The 23619-nt window shown below is 42.1% G+C and overlaps 1 protein-coding gene across 1 annotated transcript in view; it reads right to left on the reverse strand.

Moving 5' to 3' along the window:
• LRFN2 (leucine rich repeat and fibronectin type III domain containing 2) overlaps positions 1-23619 on the reverse strand; it is a 202346-nt gene that overhangs the window by 159271 nt on the left and 19456 nt on the right. The gene's annotated exons all lie outside the window — the stretch shown is intronic.

The following is a 23619-nucleotide window of genomic DNA, read 5'->3' on the forward strand; positions in this document are numbered from 1 at the left end:
CACTCAGGCAGATTGATCAGCCTTTCCCATTTACTGGCGGGTTCCCCTCTCCAGCCCTCCAGACACAGACACGCACATTCTCTTCTGCCTCCCTTGGTTGAAGAGGGTCCTAGACAGAACCAGGGAAAAGATGAGCACTGACTAAATAAAAGTAGGCAAAACCCCGACTCATTCAAATTACCACGCATCAGTATCTGCACACCAACAGACAGAACAATTTATAATGCACATGGAAGGAATAAAAAAAAAAAACCAAGAAAGAAGTATAATTTTGCAGTGGGAATTTACCTGGAAATTGTGGCCCTGGCTCACACCTATGGTCCATCTAGTCCAGTATCCTGCCTCTGGACAGTGATTAGTGCTACGCGCTTCCCAGGAATCTGAATGACTTTGTGCAGCCTGGGCGAGACAGCCAGGGCTAACCTGTTCATGGGCAAAGCTTCTCCTTAATCCCTGTTCTTTAAAGATTAGTTAATGCACTGAAGCATGAGCAGAGGAACAGTCTGCCTCTGCACATCCAGATTAAACACGTAAGGTCTGATTCTGAGGTCCTTTGTAGATGGCGTAAAGTACACCTCTTTTTAGGCACCCTAGATCTAAAGAGTAAAATCTTCTGATGCTTTGTAAACATCCCAGTGTGAAAAAAAGGGCACAAGTTCAGAAAGAGCTGTAGTATTTCAGTCTGGAGAGTGAGAAATATATCTTTATAGCCTCATCTAGACTACTTACTCTCCTCATTTACTCCTTGCACCTGGTGGAAACATCCGACATATTTCAAGAAGCCATCCAGTACAGGTGGGAGAACCATGTCACTCAACTAATATGTAGGTATCAAATTTGGCCTCTGGAAAGTCAAACTAGACTGAATTGAATACTTTGAAGATATTTTTGAGAATGATTGCATAGAGCAGCACATACTCTTTTGGGAGGGGCTCGTGAAAAGGTTCTGCTTGCAAACTTCAGATCCCTTACAGTTACCAGTCTCACTCCTTTGATCTATGCCTGCTGCGTTCCCCGGTGACTCTCTGTACCCCCCAGGTGAAGAATAGAGATGACGCACATTAAGGAGTCAACACTGTGGTAGAACAGAGAAGGAAGGACTGTGGACGGAGCAATTGCCCATTCTGCAGCACATCCATCTTTCCTTGGCTTTACATGGGACGGTGCTGAGGGCTCCTCTTGGGAGGAAGGCCAAGAGTTACAACAGTTACAGTTGCAGTCTTACTGGGCCCTGAAATAAATGGCTAAGAGATGAAGAAGCTGGTAACTACTGAACTAAGTATTAAGAATGTTAAAAAATTACTTCATTTACTAGATGACTAAACCATGAATTTAGAAAGCTAACTTTAAACATAGCTCCTGGGAATCCTGGGCCAAGCAAGTTGGCTAGAAGATCAAATCGAAGCTCTAATCACATCAGTGCCTTATAAAATAAATGTCAGTGCATTGCAGACAGAGAAGACATCTCTTAATGACATCAGGAATTAATAATAGACTCTGAGACTAGTGTTTCAGAGTCTGATTTGCAAGAAAAGTATTGCTTGCCATGGCAGAAATCAATGAACTCCATAAATGTACTCCAAAAGTCTTCCAAAAATCTTTCACCAGCTACAGTTGTGACACTGCCGATTCCCAAGGAAAAAATCAAAGATGATACAACCCTGGCAAAAAGTCGCCCAAAAAGGATTTTCATGAAGCTCTGGTGTGGTGGATTCCCACTGTGCTTTCTAGCTTTCCTTGATGCCCTTTAGGCTTAAATCAGAGTTCTCTAGCATTTGCCCAATAGCTGCTGCTCTCCACTAACCATCCCCGATGCATATTGCTTATCTCCCGAGTAAGGAGCTTCTCAGTGAATCAACTTCTTTCTTTCTTGGTTATTTTAGCAGGAAGAGAGCTATCACTTCCATCCCTCTCTTTTGCTTAGGCATCCCCTCTCTCCAGTCCTGTCTGTTTACACATGTATAAGCCAGTAAAAAATACCCTTCATGATGAGTTCACAGTCAGGCAACGTGGTTGCTTTAGCTACATCTGCTTTCGTTTCCACCTCCAGGGAAATCCCATTACCACCCAAAGAGACACAGGAGAAATCTTGCTCTTCCTAGGTAGCGATCATCTTACAGGCCCTGGAAAGAAACGTCCTGTTCCTGACTTAAATCTAGAAAATACATGAGATATTGTGACTACAGATGACTAAGTCCATGCTCACTGAAGCTTTAAAACTGCTTCATTGCTGAGCAACTGAATCCTTCGGTGATGCAGCAATTCCAGTGTTCCAACAGAGTGCATAATTTCTATGTGAAGAAATCTCATAAAGTCCTTACAACCACATTCATACAAGTTCCCTTATACAGTGGGAACAACCCAAAAGACTTAGCTTGGCACAGAAATTTTGTAGTGGGGACACTCTCCTTTGACATACAGTGCCAGGTACAATACTCAAACCCAATAAATGTTTGAAGCAGGATAGCAGAGCAAGACAAAAAGAAATTGAGATGCTTTTGCAACCTCCAGGACAACTTTACCTGCCACAAACATCATTCTCCTTTCCAAGTCTAGCAGCCAACATGCTGAAGCCTTTGGCCACCTGACTGACAGTACAATTTAGCACGTACATGTAGACACTGGCAATTCCCATTTCCTGCCCACCTCCTTCCTAACTGAAGTAGTCAGCACTGGTCCACATGACTGTTTAATCAATGGCTGCCAATCAATTACACTTGATTGAAGGACAGTTTAAAAAACATTTAGTCTGTGGCCCTCCTGATGAAAACAGTTATCAGGAACTGAACCCACCAGCTTTCAAACACTGGAGATTTGGGGAAAAAAATGTATATTTCTTGGGTGCTGTTCAGCTCAGCTCTTTACAATCATTGAATGGCTGTTTACAGTATATGCCAGTAAAAAAATATCCTTCTCTCATCCTCCACCCACACATCCCTCTGCTTTTAAAAGCAGCTCCAGCCAACAGACAAGCTGAATATGCTTTCTTTCCATTTTCTGCATCTTATCATGGGGAAATCCTATTCTTGAATTTCTAGACCCAGAGATTCAACAGAGACCAGGTGTTGCTTCACAGTGCAGTGGAAGAAAAAGGATTCTTGAGGTTATTGGTGAGACAAAGGCAGCACAGAAGCTCCCTTTTGCAATGCACTGTTATAAAAAGTGTAGACCAATATCACATATGAAATATGAAGATGAACTTCTTTAAAGTACTTCAACAACTCCACAACATTCTTTCAGTGTCCATCTTGTAGCTGAATGCAGAAAGGTTTCCAAACACCAGGCAATAATTGTTTCGGGTCACAGAATTAATTACACGTTCATAATCTATTCCATTCTAAGCATTCATCTCAGCTGGAATAACTAGGATACTTATGCTAACCTTAAGAGGATCCACTGTAACTTTGTAGATGCTTTGAAAGAAGGTCAGCATAATATTTTTATCCTAGGGTCATTATTCTTTCCAGGTTCTCCCTTTACAAGCAGGGAAATCCTTGTACTTCTATTTTGCATAATCACATGTCCAGCTCAGTGAATGAAATTTAATGCCCTTTGATTGATAGGTTAAGACCAGAAGGGATCATTATGGCTATCTCATTTGACCTTCTGTATAACCTCAGTTATAGAAGTCTTCTTTGCGGTTCCTGCATCTATCGTCATACTATTGGCTGATACAGAAAATATATAGTCTCTTGATTTAAAGTTTTCAAGTGATGGAGCGTTCATTCCCCACTCTCTATATAACTATGTCCAATCTTTAATTGCTGTCATTGTGAAAAAAAAGTCTGCATCTCCTTTTGCTAGTCAGAAGATTCTGGTACGTTATCAAAACCCTAAAGTGATAATTATGAATTAAAGCTGGGTATCTCCTGATCAGAAAACTCAAAATGAGGAATAGCAGAAGTTTCTCTCAGATAAGTGGATTTGTTCCACTGGGGGCTAAAGAATGCTATTTGAGACCAGTGGAATCTATTTACTCAACAAACAAAAAACCCAAACAAACTTCTTGTTTAATGGCCATCTGTTTCAGCACAGCATTCATCAGAATAAAGAGACTGCCTTGGCAATGCTTTCCCAATTCTTGTAATTTGATGGAAAGTACAGAATTAGCTTCCAGAGTACATCTGGAGGCAGCAGTACTCTGCTGCCTGCCTGTCAGGAAGCAGGACCTCATCCCTGTGGGTTTGCAACCTCTGGCTTTGATTCTTTCTGTGTGCAGAGCACTCCCAGCCACCGCAGAAATCCAGGGGGGCAGCAGATGCCCTGCCTGCAGTCAGTGCAGTAAAGACATGGCACAAGAGGAGTGTGGATAAGAGTCTTCATTTTATATTTTGACCCTTGCCACATAGAATAAAGGATACTAACGTTTTTCACTATGAAAGAAGGTATGTGGACTTGTCATGCGGCTGGGGGTGCCTGTCTGGAAAGGATGCTGTTAGGCTGCGATCCTCTGTTGCTATTCCACAGGCAACAGGAGCAATGTCGGGGAGGTCAGGCTCTCCCCACTGCCCTGGCTGGGGCTTGCTGCAGTGACTCCCCTACCAATCCCACGTTGGCACTAGCTGAACCATCTGTTTGGATGCACTGTTCCATGATACAGATCTTGGTTTGCTTTCTAATTGTCACTTAAAAACCTGGAGGGCAAGAAGGTTGTTTGAGGTTTTTTAACCTCTAAGGACAGAGGAATCATGAGAGATTGGGGACAGGTAACCCTTAGACAGGATTTGTCAACCAGGGATAACATTGTAAAACCAGTCTTGGGCTAATCATGTAAGAAGACAGGTACTCTAGCATACAATGGACGAGACCCCATATCTAGGACAAGGTCAGCTGCTTAAGCTGTTTACAAACCATCCTGACGCTTTCACGTTTTTATGTCTCAGACGTAGAAAGGAATGGTTACAATTTTGTATGTAAATGAATAAAAGTACACGGGGGGGGGGGGGGGGGGGGGGAGGCGAGAGTCTTTTGCCCAGATCCTTGTTTTGTATCAAAACTACAGCCATCACCATAAATAAAGTCAGTATTTGCTAACAGTTGCCACATTATAGTGTGAAGGTGGCAAACGAATGAATCCATCGATAATCTGCCTTGTAAATAGTGGGAAGAAAGGACCATTCTGCCCAGTCACAAAGCACTTAGAAAGTTTCTGTGGTCACAATTATCTGCAAGCTATTAGGCTTGCCGTGCCTAGGGCAGGCACTTAATAGGAAGAATCCCAGACCTCTGAAAGGAGTTAAGATTGTATCACAGGTTTTACAGTACACAGAGCAAAAGAAACAATACAAAGTGATATTTTTCTTAGTGAAGCTTCAGCATGACACAAAAAGTGGTTTTTGTCGTCCTAAAGCAAATTTTACGTGACTTTAACAAACTATTTTGGGTGGAAAAGGAGAAGAGAGAGCAATAATCCATCTAGAAAACCCACAGACTAGGCAGCATGAATTTGGGATCTGATTTGGAACCTGAGGGATATGAGAAAGTTTGATGCAGAAAGGAATGGGAAACAGCAAGGGGTGTGACAGCAGGGGTTCCTGCTCCCTCTTCCTCACGCCAATAAAGTGGGTGCATGTAGGAAGGAGGGCTCAATATTTCCTTCCTGGCTCTCACCTGGGACCTTTGAAACCCCTACAGAGAGTGCAAGAGTGAGGTTCTTGCTCCCATTCATAACCCAGGTGTGCACACCCAAAGAAAGGAGAAGGAGGAAATTTTGAGGTGCTGCACTGAGTGGCAGAGTCAGGATAACAAGTGATTTGGATTCCTCTCTCTGCCCCTGTTCCTATTTGGCTCTATCAGAGGAAAAGAAAGGAGAAAATTAGTCCATGTCTTCTTTCTTACTTTATATCTTTTCTTTCTTACTCCGTATCTTCTTACTTATTTACTTCTTAATGTTAAGACGAATCAAAGATAAAATGGCAGCTATCTTAAAAATCACCCGTGAATGCAAGACCCAAGTCAAAGAACCTAAATTTAAGCTGTGATCAGAAAGAGGCACAGCAAGAACTACTTGGCTGTGAGGAGCAACAGGCAACACAGAGTAATTTCTGAAGTTTTGGGTTATCTCAAGCTTGGTATGAAGATAGGTTAGCATTTTAAGAATGACCCCAATACAGAATACTTTGAGGTGGTTTTTACTGTCCTCTGTGCTCTCAGCTTCCAAAGGGAAGTGGGATCTGTGGTTCCTCAGTGGAATGTGGGGTGTCCGGGGCAACTCAGCATGTCTTAGCTATGTTGCTATTCTGCTGAGAGACACTGGAGAAGACAGAGCATGTAAGCAATAAACATACACGGAGCAAAACTTTTCTCATGTATTAAAAACTTAAGCATCTATTGCAAGGCATGTGCGATCCAGCTCAATATTATACCACCCAATGTAAAAACTTTAGGAATTCAATTTTTACAGTAAGTTTGCTCTATAGAGGTTGGACAATCTTTGCGTGAGCTGCTGCTTCTCTTCCCCAGCCTCCTCAATCTCTCATGTTCACAGAGATAACACAGGGAAGACAGTCTGTACTTCCTAGAGCATCAGAGTGAGTAAGGCTGATTGCATTTCTGTATTTCCTTACAAAATGTTAGCTATGTCAAATTAAATGAGTTTCTTGTGCTGCTATTCTTTTCAGCTCATTGGGTCCTCCTCAGGTGATACCTGTCCTGCTACTATGTGATCTACCTCCGGAGACTTCACCTTTATCTAATGTTGTTCAAAGCAAGCTCAGTTTCAGATCAGAATAAAGGAAAAATACAATTTTCAGAAGGACTTGATTACTGATCAACTGCTGTGTTTTCATCACAGTTGTATTACAGGAGAGATGGAAAAGACCTTTGTGGTTACAGGCATAAGACAGGCATACAATAAGGCTTGGAAGTTGGTGCACTACAGAGCAAATAAATACTCTCTAGAAGTTAAAAGAAAATTATTCTGAAATAGCTACAGAAATCTCTAAGAAATCAGGCACATAAATGTACAAACTAGAATGAGCAATTCTTGCTTTCTCTTTGACAGCTGTCCCTTTTTCTGTACATAGGATTGAACATGAGGCCACCAGAGCAGAAGCCTGAAATATTTCCATGTTTCTCTTGTACCTGGAAATCATTGTCTCTGTAATTGGGCATAAAATGGGATATTTAGAACATATTGACAATTACTGTACACCTGGATGAAAAACTGCAGAGAATAATTGTTTTCACAAGAATTAGGCAGCTGAAAATATTAAAGGTAGAGGATACTGGGAGAACAGGTATAGCTGGGCATTATAGGATGAAATTTAGTCAAGTAAAAAAGCTTTGATAAATGTAAGAAAAGGTGAAATTATACAACATGTGCATACATACACAGAAAGTCTGTGATAACTGAAGAGCTCCCCCTCAGAGACTTCGGGATCCTTCAAAGGCTACAATACTCCACAGGTGACTGACTACATTCCAAACAGAGCCTTCCACGTCCACAGGACTTATAGACTGGATGGGATGTTGGATAGAAGAATTAATGTGTGCTGCTGAAGAGAATTGGGCCCTTTGATCATAGTTTTGGTCGGAATGGTCTCCCTGGCAGCAGAGAGCCTGCAGAGCTGTGGGATGGTTGATGACCCAAGACCTCATGGGGGGAGCCTACTCCAGCCATCCCTGGACTGCCCATTAAATTAACAGATGCTGGATCAGACCTCTAGTTAAGAGCATTTCACACAGACCGTATCTTTAGACTGCGTCTCTATCACTACACTTTGTACTGCTTTAACTTAAATGGAAGTTGCTTTTCCTGCTTAGGAGCTGTCTACAGAGAAGCACTTACACCTGCTGCAAATAGATGCCATCAAACTGACACCATCCTGCTTTACAAAGGGAGGAGGACAAGGGCTGAACGTGCCCCAGAGCACCCCTGTCTCTAGATCTCACATCTGCTCCCGCGCTGCAGCAGTGCAGGAGAAGATAGCGTTGGAGGAAGGCAAGGGTACAAGTGCCCCGATGTCTTTACTCCTCCCGTGCTGCAGAACTGCTTTGCAACCCTCCGTAAGAGTGTAAGCCCTGGTTTGCAGTAGAGGAAAAGGGGGAAATAGGGGTACCGTCAGGTCTCCCAGGGTTCCTGGGAAAAGATGGGGACTCCATCTGTCACGGCAGAGAACAAATAAAAGGGGGAGCGGTAGAACCAAACTAACCAAATGTGGAAAGAGAACAGGGACCAAATGGATATGGGTGAAACAGGGAAGTGGAGCATGAACAGGAACATCACAAAGGGTTGTGAGACTTACACGTGTATAAGAACAGAGAATCTGACTGAAGAAAGTGGAGTCCAGAGCAGAGGATAAAATAAAAGTAAGAAAAGAAGATATGGGAACTCAAAGCCAAACGGGGCAGAAAGCATGTATGATCATCTTCTCACTTTCTGTTCTGGGCGGCAACTTAAATATGAGCTGATGGCTTTAGCATCACCAGGCAAGACAAACTATTTTGTGGGGCATCAGTGAAGTGTGCAAATATTTTTGAAAGCTTCCCACCATCTTGTACTAGTGTATTAACATGAGTGCCTTGAACCTGAGGTGGGTGCTCCTAAAGAAATAAACATAACAAGAACTCCCTGCTTCACAGCAGCTAACTAGAGGTAATCTCTGCAACTGTAAAAGCTGTGAAACTGAAATGTTAATTTCTTTCATGCCAAAGGTTTCAAAACAGTCTCTTTAGTTAGAAGATTGTATTTTATAGAATCCAGAAAGATTTCCCCTACAAAAATAATAAAAGTGAAAGCCTTCCCTTGGTAATAAAACCATAATGTTTCCTGAATGTCTGATGAGAATGCATTTTGGGAAGCCTGATGTGCAATCAGACAGCAAATTATTTCTGTTTTCACGTGATATAAGTGCTTTTCTCTTATGTATGCAGGCGGAAAAGAGGGGCTTTTATATATATATATATGTTTCAATTGTGGCAGCGCATTCTTTTTGATCAAACGCACCATTGCTTAGAGAGAGCACAAAAGAGCGAAAATAGAGGCAGATGTTAAAGATCGGAGAGGCAGCGCTCGGCACTGGGATCCAGGGCACAGCCCTCCCCGCGCCAGCGTTGGTGTGGGGGCTCAGTGGTGGCTCCAGGACCAGTTCCCATCACTGGCTGCACAACAGCCCGGCGTGACGCGCAGGCAGACACTGAAAAGCAGCTGTCTCACTCTCAGTAACCTCTCTGGCTGGGAACGAGGTCTGCTCGTTTACACAAGGACCACGGCTCAGCCACAAAAAGGCATCGGCCAGATAGCAAACAGCAAGAGGTACACCATGACTTGGCACAAAATATGGTCACAGAACATGAAACTCTCAGTTTTACATGATTAAGACTTCCACTCAATTCTTGGACTATCCAGTTACTCGTAATTGGAAATTCAGTTGTTGGTGCAGGCATTTACCCTCATCCACATCGCGCTTGGAGGCTTGCCGAGATAGGCCAAGAGCGAAATCATTTGACAGAACACTGAACACCCTTCTTCTTGGATGAAGGGGACACCCATGCAAAGATGATGAATTACGTACCTAACTGCCACTGCTGCCAGTAACAGCTCGATGCCAAACCTGCTAAGGCCAGGCCAAAGAGCCCGCTAAGCACTCATCTGCATCGTCAGGCATGCAAATGTCCACGGAAATTTGAGCCTATTTGTCAAGCCATTGACATTTCATGGGCCAAAGCCTTTCAAATCACACAGAAATGTACTGCACCTTCCTTAGTGGACTTTGGAACAGACCTTACTGAACACATAAGGCTGGCCATATACTCTGATAAATTTCCTTCTCTTTGAGGTGCGTATTTTAATAATTTAGCCAAATAGTCACAGGCACTGCTGAGCACGTTCTTTTTATGCAGCAGGACAGCACTCCTGGTGCTGGGAACCAACCAGTTCGGGGAACCAACCCATTTGCTGTGAATCTCATTTATCTACCCTCACACAGAATATAGCTTTCCTCAGGTGTGGTACAAGGGCTGAGACAGTTAAGTACAAAGTTAATCCACCTAGAGACGTAAGAAGCTTTCCAGAAAAAGAAACAGCTGCTCTCCCCAAGTTATTTATTTAAAATGAGTTGGTATCTTTTTCCTTCTGGTTTCCAGCCCAAAAGAGAGATAGTCCTAATTTAAAATTCAAACCTAAGCCTTAACTCATTCACCTCTTTTTAACTCTGATGTGAAATCAGTGGTTTTGTCAGATTAGGTTTTTAAAACTATGTGAGACCAAGCTCTGAGGCAAGCAGGAATGAACTTAATTTGCAGAGTCCCTCAGAGAATAATTTTCTTTACATCCACCCAGAGAGGATAAACTGATCAGGGGTAAAAATACTTCAGAGTCCTGGGCTCTTCTCAAGCATACTTAGGCTGTCTGAACCTGAAATTTTACTGAAAATTCAAAATAGCCTTATTTTTCTCCTAGAGAGAGTTTCATATTAAAAATAACCCTCCTTTAAAAATATTGCTTCTACTGATTTTCATATGAAAGTTATCTGTCTGGTATATGTTTCCAACCATACTACTGTTTTCTCAAGATGGATTAAGTCACAAGGTGTATAAAAGCAAAACTGTGAAAATTAAATTGACCAAATTCAATTTCATTGAACCGTTCAGTTGCCAATTCTAGTTCAGTGCTATATCTAAAAGGCTAAATCAAGCCTCAAAGTAGCACTGAAAACAAAGTCAAGCTCCCAAGTGTATTGAAGTTCATCTCAAATACGTGGCAGCTGTGCCATGTTTCCTGCCGAGTACTTCCCTTTGCAGACACACAAACTACTATCTACAATGGCAGGAAAGAAACTTAATTGTGCAAATTATTTAAGAAAACCAGAAGTGCATGTGTTTATTAACCAGGTTCAGAGCATGAATGAGGGAAGTTCCTTTGGTGGGAAGTAATTAAACCAAAATTGAGGTCAAAGACAACCTGTACAAACAGTATTTTGCTAGGCATTGTCAAACAAATGGGATGAAAAAACTTCAAAAAAAGCCGATAACCACATAATGATTAAGATTCAAGCTCATCCCTTCTGCTGTTAACTCCAGTGACAGCCTCAGTTCCTGATCAGGAACATCACCAATGCAAGGCTATGAGTGCATGTAAAGCTTGCCACCTTTTTCATGCTCTCTAGAGTCTGACTGAGGTTTCAGTGAAGATCCATGACAGGAGTCAATTTGAGAAGGCTTCATTTTTGTAGGAAAAAAAGGTATAATACCCATACAACCTTTAAAACCCTTTAGCAAGTCCTCCCCTGTGTTATTCTTGACCAGCTCTATGCACGTCACAACTTCTGCACTAATGGCACTATTTCATAAAACCATTGTCAAAGGTATCTTAAAGAAAAGCAGGCAATTTGGAGGCATATAAGATTGAGTCTGACCTTACTGTTTATATTATAGAAGATGGTCCTAAAGCAAAGATATATTCAGCTGAAGGTTGGAAGTCCAGACTGCAGAGTGAAGTTGTCAGATTCAGGAGGCCGCTGCAAGACAAAATTTCCTGAAGAACCTGACATAAGGTCTTTATCAAAGGCTGTAAAGGTGACATTGTTCAGCTCACATTCCCCCTTTGAAACCTGCCATTGCTTATCACTTCAGTTGTCTAGCGGCTGCACGTCGATGCCGTAGATGTGTAAAACCTGACAGGGTAAATATAGGCGGAGTATGCACGTAGCTTCTGTGCAGTGCCCTCTATGCAGTCTCCTGAAGGGAAACAATTTCAGCGCTATCACTGTAGTCATTTGGAGCTCCCCGGGATGATGCCCTGATAAATACCCCGCAGGGAAACCCTGCATCGAATACAAGGAGCGAGCAGGCTCTCTCTACCTCCAGCTTCTAGGTACAGTCAAATAAGAAAGAGTAAGGTCAAAATGGCTAAAATTTGGACTCTTAAACTGTGATAAAGCAGCAGACACAGCAGAACTGATATAATTCTACTACTGAAGCCCCATGCAGAGAGTAGTTTAAGAAGCATGAAACAGCCTGAGAGCACCTACATAAATGTCTCAGCCCTAAAAAAGATGCAAAAAGTGGTAGCAAAAGCTTCATGGTCTGTGCCGTATGTTTTCTTGCCTTTATCAAGAAGTGAGCTACAGAGCCCAGCAAAGCCACTGTGGTAGTGAAGGTTCTGTGAAACAACTTTGCAGGTGTTCACCATGTGGTGTGACTTCTTGCTGCCGTTCATTTTGTGAGAAGAACTGCACACATACTTGGGTGGGGAAGGATAGGGGAGGCCAGGTCAGATGTACATCCTCCGCCTGTGGAGATCATTATAAGCAGGCTAATAAATCGGGATATCATTCGCAGGCCTGCCCACCTATATCTGTAGAGAACTGCACTGTATCTCAGGTCAGAGTTATAAAAAGAATAGCCATCCATTCCCTAAAGATCCAATTCACCTCTGTGCAGAGAATCAGCACGCTGACTCTGTCTTACTTCTGCCTGGTCTTGATGGCTTAGCAAATCAGTGACCCCATGCTAGCTGTTTGCAGAGGGATACACGTCACCCTTGCAAGGTACATCTCACAGGGAATTTACCAACATGCGATTCTCTCTTGAACAGATCTGGCCAATCTTATAAAGTGAATTATAATTATTTTTACATATTTTGTATGTGGAGGGTCTAGAATTTATTTGAAAAGTATTTTCCCTCAGGAAAACAAAACAACAAACAGACACCCCCCCCCCCCCAAATATTTAACTACTCCTCATTGTTTAAGAAGCAAAGAATGCCATAGTTAAAGCCTGCTTTCATGACATTTCTGAACATTTAGAGTTTAGTAGGATCTAGGGAATACATTTTGTTAGACTTTATATTCAATTTTTGTTGTCATTCCCAATATACCTCTATTACATTGATAGAAAAATATATCCTCTCTTTCTCTATTGCCCAGCATTGTGCAGAAGATAAAGTGCCTATTCTATATGTAGAAGTAACTAAGAGTGCTAAACAGAAAGCTTTCTGTTACCACCAGCCTAACTTCAGGTGAGAGCAAGAAAAAAAAAATCACAGCAAGACTTCAGCCCACCTTTTCCCTCCTTTGAAGAGCAGATGTGCTGTAATGAACCACAGCTTAAGCCTTAATTAACTGAATGTTGCAAAAGGGCACGGGCACACTTTATAACTTAGGCCAGGGCGCGTTCTGGGGTGTTGGCTGTGGCTTTTCTCACTTTATTTTGCTTTGCCTTCATGGGTGGGAAAGCGGGGTCCCTCTTGCAGGCAGCGCAGCGCGGTGCCGCACACCCAGAAACGCTGCTGGGGCACAGAGCCCAGGCTGGGCTGCGGAGGGGTCAGGACTGCCCACTCCACGTGGCAAAGTCACTAATAACCCTTTATTCTACCACTGCTAATTTTATTGGAAAGAATATATGCAAACCTCTCTCCAGAGCTGCCAAAAGGAGAGGTGCCAGCAGGGCTCACTGGCCCTTGTTGCTGTGCTGGTGTTAGCGGGCGCCGGAGCTCGTAACGCCAGCCAGGACGGAGCTGGGAGCCCTCTGCCCAAGGGGTGTCCGTGCCGGGGATACAAGGCACCAGGATGCTCCCAAGAAGGAGCCTAAGCTGCACCCAGGCACAAAAGTGACATCCACACCTTCCCCTTCTTCCCCAAGCCTGGCGTTACCTGGAGCTGGGACGAGTCATGGTGGATTAAATCCCCCTCTGCGAGACAGGTGATTCAGGACCTGGCTCTCCATGGGAGGGGAAGAGGGGACACAGCATCCTTCTCCAAAATGCGCCGGTACCACGCAGCAATATAGTGCATAATAGTCCACAGGACAAGTACCTGACAATTTCAGTTTTAATTCATTTTAGCAGTGACAAGGCTGCCCAAGATGAGAGATCAAAAGCTTTGTAAAATTAGGTTGTGCGAGTATCTCAAGGCATCTGGCTAGTTTTAAATAGCTGTTTAGGACTGTGACCGCCACTGAAAAAGTCCCGAGCTGAATTAAGATCAAGTTCAAGCTTGCTTCCAAGAGCAGCCAAACCCCTGCCTCCAGAAATTGACTTTCCACTGTAAAGTGACGAGCAGTGCCAGAGGTGCTCTGCCCTGCGCTATATTCCTTCCAGCTTGAAAAGACTGAGCTTTGCAGTACACAGCTTGATGTTTCAAAAAGCAGGGAAAAATAAATAAAAATAAAAATAACCCAATCCCTTACAGAGAAAACTGGCAATACAACACAGTGACCTCATGTGCCTCTGCTGATATTTCCTCAAATTATAAGAGTCCTATAATGGTAGACCAGAAAATCTAAAGAGGAAAGAAACGTGCAATCTGAATTACAAAAAGAAAAAATAACTTAAGGATAAGGGGAAAGAACTACCATAGGGAAGGGGAGCTTACAGATAATGCTCACATCTTTCCATCCTACCTTTCCCCTCTCCCTATTCTCCCCCAGATAACTTAGCCGATTGGTGAATTAAATCCAACACGCGGAGGCCTTAGATGTACAAAGAAACTACAAATACCACAAAAGACAGCAGCCGGGAGGAGGAGCCATTATTTTTGTCCTTGATGAGAGCAAGCTCTGCAGTGCTACCTCACTAACTGTAAACCTTATAAATGCTCCATCAGAGCAAAGACTTTAACTGGAAGTCACTCCTCTCCAGGCACTCACATCAACCATTCCCCATGCATGGCACCACCATATATGAGGATTTGGTGTGCACATTACTTAGGGAGCAAGCTATTTTTTTCTACTTTTGGGAATATGCCTGTGTGTTACGAAAAGCTTCTCAGCAGGAAAAATAAATCTATGCATTGCAAAGATGAATGGATAAGCAGATGAAAACCATCTGTTCAAGATGCAGGACCCTAGCCAGAATTAGAAATTTGACCTGAATCACCAAAATTCTGCTTCAGTTTGTGTGATGGCACATCAGGTGTGCTGAAACTTCTACATGAGCCATGGGACTGCTGAGAGATTAAAGTGAATAGTGTATAAAATATGATTTGATAACCCTAGCAAGGAAGTGCTGCAGAAATTAAACAATTATGAATTTGTAATGAGTTTTTAACCAACAGATCCATGTTTTCTTTAAACGTTTAACTAGAATGAGTGCTAGGTGAAAGTTCTGAGAAAAACAGTGCATGCTACGAGGACTGACATTCTGAAAATAAGTATTTCTCTGTTTCTTCTCAACAGTCACAACGTCTGCCTAAATATTGTGCCTTGCTTCTGTCATCTGAGTAGCCACTCTCACCTCAAAAGCATTTCAGTACTGAGAAGCAGCAAGGTGTCTGTGCCCCACCTGCAGGAGGAGTGGGGTTTTCCTTGGAAAAGCAGAGCTGGTACCGCTTCACAGAAGTCACTGCAGACACCAGTGTGAATCACAGGGTGTCCCTCTTCTTGCTTTCCTGTTATTTATGAAGCATACATGAGAACTGTTGGCCTGTTTAGATTTCAGCATCGAGAGCAGATTTCATGTGCAAGTCTTTAAGAAGAATCATAACCTTAAAAGTTGAACACGATGTTAACAGGCTTTAATATTCAAAAGGTTATCATAGAAGTTGATCTCTGCTGTCCCTCATCCCTCTCTTCCACAGGGCACTTGGATGAGTGATTGCCCTTTAAAGCAGACTGCAGCCTTTGTACTACAGAAGACACCAGCCCATCAGCAATGGACCCTACACTTCAAAGTCTGTCAAGGACAAACAAACAAACAAGCCATTTCCTTCATCAAAGAAAATGATAGTTATGGCCCAAGACATAAATCAACATACATTGACATGAACCTTTGTGAATTGGGACAACATTGTAGGCTATTTTCTGTTCTTGGATGTGGCAATGCTCTTCTCCCCACAAGCCCAGGATTTACTAAAGCTCTGATAATGCTTCACGTAATGACAGTCTAATGGAGAATCAGGTCCCACAGACACAGACTGAGATCATGGAGGGTCTGGTACTACCACATCCACGGGGCACTTGAGCAGTACAGCATTGCTCAGTTCAGCAGCAAACTGTCATAACCAGTAAATTACACAAGTCATGAGGCTTGAACAACAAGATAATTAAGAAAAATGATTGATGCAGACAGGAAAAGAGCAACACCTTATTTTGATTACTTGTCTTCACACATATATGTATCAGAGGATCTATCTATGGGTAGAGGAGCTATTTACAGTGGCTGGTGAGGGCCCTATTTCGTGCTCCTTCTCGCTGCCATGTGCAAAGGAACTTTACCATGTACACTGCATTTTCTGCTGCAGAGCCTGATATATAAATCTCATTCTTATTTTTGGCAAGTAACCTGCACTCTCTTAAGCAAATTTGATTGTTTAGCCTACAATTGAGAAGGTTTCTGTGTAAAAACTGTTTTCTCTTTAGCTTTTATGCAGTGGCTTTAGTCACAATTTATGTCTTTCTGTCAACAAACAGTCATTAATTTCTTGCAGTTACAGTCAATATCTGATGTCATTCTGCCCCCTTTATGTTAGTGTCTGACCTTCCCTTATTTTATCCATAATAAAGTTGGCTTTTATGCTACCTGCGCAGCAGTCAATTTAAAGGAACATTAAATCAAGTAAAATATTAAAACATAAAATAACAAGACTTTAAAACATAAACATGAAAATAAAAGTGAGACAGAATTCTTTCATAAAATCCAAAGAGGAGGAAAAAATGAGCAGGTGCCTGAAAACGAGGACATCTCTGTGAAGGTCTTGCAGTTGCCCAGCTGGCGGGTGAAGCTTCCCCTGAATTCACTGGAGTTTCATTGTCTTAGAGTAATGGAAAGTTAGGTCATTAACAACTGATTAACCATCATATCTTATTGCATTTCTACCGTCTTTACAAATCTTTTCCTATGTGGATCTTCATGTGGGAGCATTATCCATTCAAGGAAATGTGTAGCTATTTCAGTTTTTCTAAGCCATTTGTTTAGGGGAAGGGCAGGCGTTTTTCTCACAGTGATGATGCAGAAACCACAAAGCACTGGAAGAAAGGTTTCCCCACTTTTCAGATCAATGATCAGTCCAGTAAGTTCACAAAATAGTGAGAAATCTTTGAAAGGATTCATTTACAGAGAATGGTTAAGATAATTAATATGCAACTTGATTAAAAAAATAATAATCTCTTGTCATTCAGCTCCAGCCATTCTGAATAACTTCTCCAAACACAAAATCTCATAATGGATATTCAAAACCTTCAGCATTGGCTGTAGTGAGAAAGGTGAACTTTTAAAAAAATTTTGAAATAATCTTCCTCATTAAGGAAATGGTGCTGGGTAAGGAAAAGTTTTGGTGTATGTTGTGGTTTAAGTGAGCCAGCAACTAAGAACCACACAGCTGCTCGCTCACCCCTGTCCCCCCACAAGGGGATAGGAAGGAGAATAGGAAAAAACCTCGTGGGTTGAGGTACAGACAGACCAATAGGATAACAGAAGAAGAGAACAACAACAACAACAACAATGCAAGTAATGCAGAAATGCAAATGCTCACCACACGCATAAGAAAAAAACCCCAACAATTCAATGCCCAGTTTATTTCTCAGCAGTGATTCTGCGATCCTGCCTCCCAGGTAGCTTCCCCAGCTATATGCAGAGCATGATGTGACGTGGCAGGGAATGTCCCTGTGGCCAGCCTGGGTCAGCTGTCCTGGCCGTGCTCTCCCAGCTTCTCGTGCACCTGGCAGGGCACAGCAAGAAGCTAAAAAGTCTCATGTAGACACGACAACTACCTAGTGACAACTAAAAACATTAGAGTGTTATCAACATTATTCTCATACTGAATCCAAAGCACAGCGCTATACCAGCTACTAGAAAGAAAATTAACTCTATCCCAGCCAAGACTGGGACAGTGTAATTAACCAGAGTGAGGTACATACTACAGGGCTATTTTGGGAAAGCTCAGATGAAAGTAAAGTGAACCCAGAGAAAACAGAATGCTGAAAGTGACATGAGGTGGCAAAATCTTCAACACCTGAGAAGTATATGAAAAGGGACTCAAGAAGCTTGGAATGGGTAAATAGGACATAATCGTCCACCAAGAAAGAAAACAATATGTCAAGTGATGAAACTGGAAAGAAAATCAATCCACTGGCAGAACACTTTGGATTTCAAAGTGAACTACGATGGGATTTCTAAAGGAAAAGAAAGTTTTTGCATTCAAGGCTTACCACTAAACATGCAGCTACTGTTCAAAACTCAAACACTTCTAGCCTGCAACTTTTGCATACTAATCTTTGTTACAAAGCTGTGCAGCCTTCAGTTGTGTTCTGTGGCATAACTCATAGCTTGGCTAAGGCACCCATTAAATAAATATGGAATTGTCACAAGTAATAGGCTAGCGTTGCCTGCGTTCTCACTTCTAACATGCACATTTGACAATAGCTTTTAGATATTAATTGAACAGAGAATAGCTATAAAGTTTCCTAAATACTTTTTTTGTTGTTTCTAGGCAAAACATTTCTAAGTAATAGTAAAATGAATAATTGTTTTCAATTCCTGTGATATTAGATAGTTTCAGTTCTCTGCAAGTTCTTTCTAGAATATGATTCACAACAGAATTACTTGAAAGGCTAAATGAAATAATAAAAAAATGGTACTGTCATCCAGAATGATCCCTATAGTTTCTCCTTTTTCACTAGAATAATTTTTACATTTCACCATTACTATCAGACAGCCATCTCTGCATTGAGGAGCAAAAGTGTTCAACATTGCACAGGTTTGCTTCAATAAACAAAATGTACAAGGATACACATGGATTTAGTCGAGAAAGCACTAGGTATCCACTATCAGTTCAAGCTAGAATTAAAGCAATTGAAAAAATAATGTTTACCCCTTTTGATTCTTTGCTACACCTCCATCTATTCCACTTAACAAGTATTTCTTTATAAAGAAGCTTTCTAAAAGTAGCATCTGGAGCATCAGTAAAATTTGTATTTCTGATTTCTGTCTGCCTGATATGAGACTACACAGAGAAATGAGCACTAAAGAGACAAAAATTACATGTTTCCATCAGTACTGAATTTAATGCAAACCTCTTCAACATTGAGACTGTTTGAAAATTTATTTATTTCTTCATAGTTCAATCCTATCTTTATTTGGAAGTGACTGTACTATGGCTGAATAGGGATGGACAAGCTGCAAGACAACCTGAATCTGGGGATATGTTTGAATGTCAGCATGTTTAATACTCTGCTGAAATTTCCACTCTCCACTCACTCCTTCCTTTCCTGGTTTCTTCCAGGATCACGCTGGAGGCAGCAGAGAACAAGGAACACGCCGAGGGATCCAGGAAATCACTCAAAGGGGAGGGATGGTTGCAGGAGGGAGAAAAGAGTTCTCCAAAGAGTGAGCTGTCTTGGAGATTTGGACAGACAGGGGGTGGGGTGTAGATGTCCTGGGAAATACAGGGAACAGATGGAAGGAGGAGAGGATGCTCACATACTGTAGGACATTTAGCAAGCTGTGGGGGGAGAACAAAAAAGCTTCTCTCTGCTCACTGGTTAGACATTGTGACAACAGCTCTCCAATGGCATTCCATGAAACTTGCAGCATTTTCCAACCAACCAACATTTCAAACTAAAGTACTGAAAAATATTGAAGTAATTTCCTAATGAGATGCAGTTTTGAACCATTTTTTCCCCAACTGTTCTATTTAAGTAATAAGTAATATTTGCAGAGATATGAGGGGATAGAGTGGCTACAACGTCTCGCTACAGTAGGTTTAGACAGTCTCCAGACTTGTGCTGATGATCTCTGACGCAGCAGGGAAACAGGATCTGGTCCTTCAGCCTGGATGGAGAGAGGTACAGATAGCTTTGCTTCAGACTAAGTCGTTCGGCTGCTTACAAACAAGATATGTCCTTGGCCATTGGATTATGTGTGACATGTAGGAACAGGATGAAAACTGAATGTCTCAACTGTGTTTATAGATTAACTCAATAAGGCTGTTTACACTTTTCCACAGAATTAAAAATACCCCACAAACCAACAACCAAACAACAAAAAAAAAAATCAAAAAACCAAACAAAACCCAAAAGACAACAACCCCCCCCCCCCAAGAAAACAAACAAACAAAAAAGACTTTTTGTCCCAATGAAAGGGAAAACAAATGTTAATGCTAGAATTTCTCCAGGGATGAGAAGTGCAGTCCTCCTCCACAGACCTTTCTACATGCTATTTGTTCCCATCAAATATGGCCATGGTAGTATCTTCTGCAACAAAAGAGGTCTCTAGCTGCACTGTGCCGGGACTGCTTGTAAGTGACATTCAGGGAAGCGGGAAGGGTGGTTGGTAGAGTCACTGGAGAGAGCACACAGGGAAAGAGCAGGGGCTGCTTCTCTCCCATATGGTGCTCACCTGCTTCATGATGGATTGGGCAGCACAAAGCAGATGATCAGAAGGCTGCTAGGTGACAATGAAAGATTCACAAAGGATGAAAGGCAATGAGATTAATAAGCAATGCAATCTTAGAGGAGTCACAAGGTCAGCTGGTGAGACTTCATGCGCACAATAATTAGCAGGAGGGTACACAAATATTTCTCAGTCTTTGTTCTCTCTTCCCACTCTGTTACCTTGGCTCTGCTACCATTTTGGGTCTCACCCAACATCCACAGTAACAACCCAAATTTACTACACATATTGCAAAAAGAAGTAATAAAGCAGAAACAAATTATACATATGATGACACACATCTGTTCTTCTGTGACTACTAAGCCTCTAAACCTAGGACTGGCTAATACAGCTATAATGCTGTATTGACTGTGTGTGAACTTCTTCCAACTGTACGGCAGTGGATACATCCACAGGGACAATTAGGTGTCGTAGTGCTTGGCATTATAGTGACTAACTCCTACTTGTCTTTTGTTCCTTCTATTCACCTGCCAAATTATACTCCAAAATCCTAAATTAGGCTCCACAGAAAGGGATTTACAAGAGTCAGCGTGCCAATGGAAACCCTGTTGTGAGGCCCTGGTGAAACATGGGAGGTAGTTGCCTAATTACTAGGCAGGGGGAAGTTTCTAAATCCAATGAGAAACTCAACTTTGAAGCCTTACTCAGTAAGCTAGGTTCCCAAGTCATCTCTTTCAGAAACAGGGCGTGGGTCCCAGCACTTTTTTAAAGCACTACATTATTTTAAAGCGTCTTCTCAAGAGAAGGCAGCAGTACCCCTCTTTATTGAATACCCTTGTCAGACTATGTTGCATTAGAAATTTCTCCAGAGCAAGAGGGAGATGACAATGTCCTAACCATGCAACTATGGGCTAATCTGGTAGGGACATTAAGACCTTCCTACTAAATGATTCTGTTTTGCTTTAGAAAATTGGGTGCACTGAAATAAAGAGTGGCCGAATAGAACTACCAGTTAACCCAGTTCCCAGGGGAGTCCTGGGATCCTGTCTGTGCTGTACAGACTGTATATGTATGTTATCTAATAAATGTCTTGACAAAACCACAAAAGATGACCTCAGAGTTGGAGGTAGTGTTGAAATCATCTTTCTTATCTTACCATTACATATAGAAAGAAGAGCAACTCTCCTTCCAGTAAGGTCTGGTCCTGCAGATGTGCAGGAAGCCAACTTGGGAAACTGAACATACGTAGGGTCAGCTGGAGAAGAAAAGCTACAGTAAGTTTTGCTGTGTGTGAAATCTATCAAGTTATTCAGGACAGACAAGAATAAAGAGACCTAAGCTGACAGAAGAATGTTAGGGGAACATGGGAAAGATGCATCCTTTTACAAACACTAGATACCTATGAAATTATATCTAGGCAAACATCCAACTTAAAGTCATTGGCATTTAAGGTTGAATTCTCAGTAATACTATACCTGAAGGAGGAACTGTGTTGTTGTAGCTGCAAATGTGGTGGTGTGAACCACCACTGCTTTATTTCCCAGAACAGGGTGAACAGAGGGTCCAACAGATATTTGCAAGGTGAAAGAGGCAGGGCAGATCCCAGTTCTCTGCTGGTAGGCAATTCACTGAAGACAGTCTCAAAGGCACAATTTGGAGTAACCTAATAGTTATTTCAAGTATATCAGGGCTAAATCATGTCAAGAGTTGAGGCCATGGTTTGCTCCCCGTTGGCACCTTGCTCCCTCCCCAGCCTTGCAGCAACCAGAACTATGGCACCAGGGAAAGACTGGTACTAAGTCCTGCAGGTGTAGGACAAACAAATTGGGGAGGTTTATGTATAGACATCAGCATGAACCAACTGCTCCCACATGTACGTCTCTCCAGAATGAACAACTTAAAACTTGGAAAGTGGTCAGTGGGGACATCCTCGAAGAAGAAAAAATAAGGGCACTGCTTTTATAAAGCAACCACAACAGTTTCAACAAACCGTACACAGAGCAGCACTGAAGGGCTTGATGCCACGTCTGTGGCGGACAGACAGCAGAAAACCAAAACCACACTGGGAGAGACTGAGGGGTTGCATAAAGTCAGATTTCTAGGTAAAATCTGTAAAAAAATTCCTCACTGACAGGAGGAAATAAGGAATTTGAAAGCAAAATAAGTCTGGTCCAGCTCTACTTTGTCTGGAAGGTAATACTGGGCACAAAAATTACTGAATGTGTGGGGAGGATCTTCAGTTGTATGGAAAGAAGAAATGGGATGATAAAACGTTCAGGATGCAGATGAGTAAAGACACGACCCATCATTTTCCCTATCTTGATTTGCAGATAAAAACTGCCCAGTATTTATTTTGCCTCTTGTATTTAATAATGAAGGTAAAGAACAAGCAGTATTAAAGACTAAATGAATGAAAACAAGCAGTTTAGTTTTGTAAGCCTATTAGAGATCTGAAGAAAAAAAGGGCTGATGGAAAACACACAGAACGACACTAAAAGTTAAAAGCCCATGCTGGTTCAAGAACAAATGACTATAAGCCAGCCATAGGTTTATTTCAAAAGAAATTTAGGAGTTTTGTAACCAATGGAGATGTGATGATCTGGGACAGTCTTCTAGTAAAAATAACAACAGTAAGAATATCGTATTTTAAGATGGACCCCAGCGGGTTTCTGAAAGAATCAAAATATTGTGATTGCTGCAGCAAAACTGTTTTGATTGCCCAGGAAATCAGGTGGTTCCCCTCCAACATTTTTACTGCCAAACCTGCATCCAGTGTTAAACTGAGAGGTGTCAAGCACTTCAAGAGCTGCAGCAGGAAGACAGGGGCACGCACGCCACACGAGGAGCCACACCTCTCCTGTGTTTCACTATTTCACACAGCCAGTGCCCCTGACACCCTAAGTCATCCCCCTGCCCTGCCTGTTGTTTAAGGAGTGCGTGGGTACAGAGCTGGTCAGTGCACCAAACCAATCCCTTTTGAAACGGGGAGGGAGCAGGCACGTAGGATCTGTCTTTGAAGCTCATCTCATTCAGAGTTTGAGGAAAGAAGAAAAAACAACCACCACCAAAACACAGTCCCCATCTCCCTTCCATTTTGTGATTTCTTGTTCCTGTTTTTCCTGTCTGACTGTAAAGCAACGCCAGAAAGAGGGTCTGTTTTACCAGTGCAGGATTTAATTTCTAATTACATTTTTCATGTTTAAAATTAGGAAACAGAGTGTTGTATGTTCTGGGAATTAAAGAAAGCAGAATGGCTGGCATTTATGTGCCAGTCTTTTGCACTACTGTAGCTCAGCAGTAGCTGTAAAGAAGCCGCACATACAGTGACAAACTGGAACTATCTCTAGGGT

This window comes from Grus americana, chromosome 3, assembly GCF_028858705.1.
Source record: "Grus americana isolate bGruAme1 chromosome 3, bGruAme1.mat, whole genome shotgun sequence".
Taxonomy (NCBI): Eukaryota; Metazoa; Chordata; class Aves; order Gruiformes; family Gruidae; genus Grus; species Grus americana.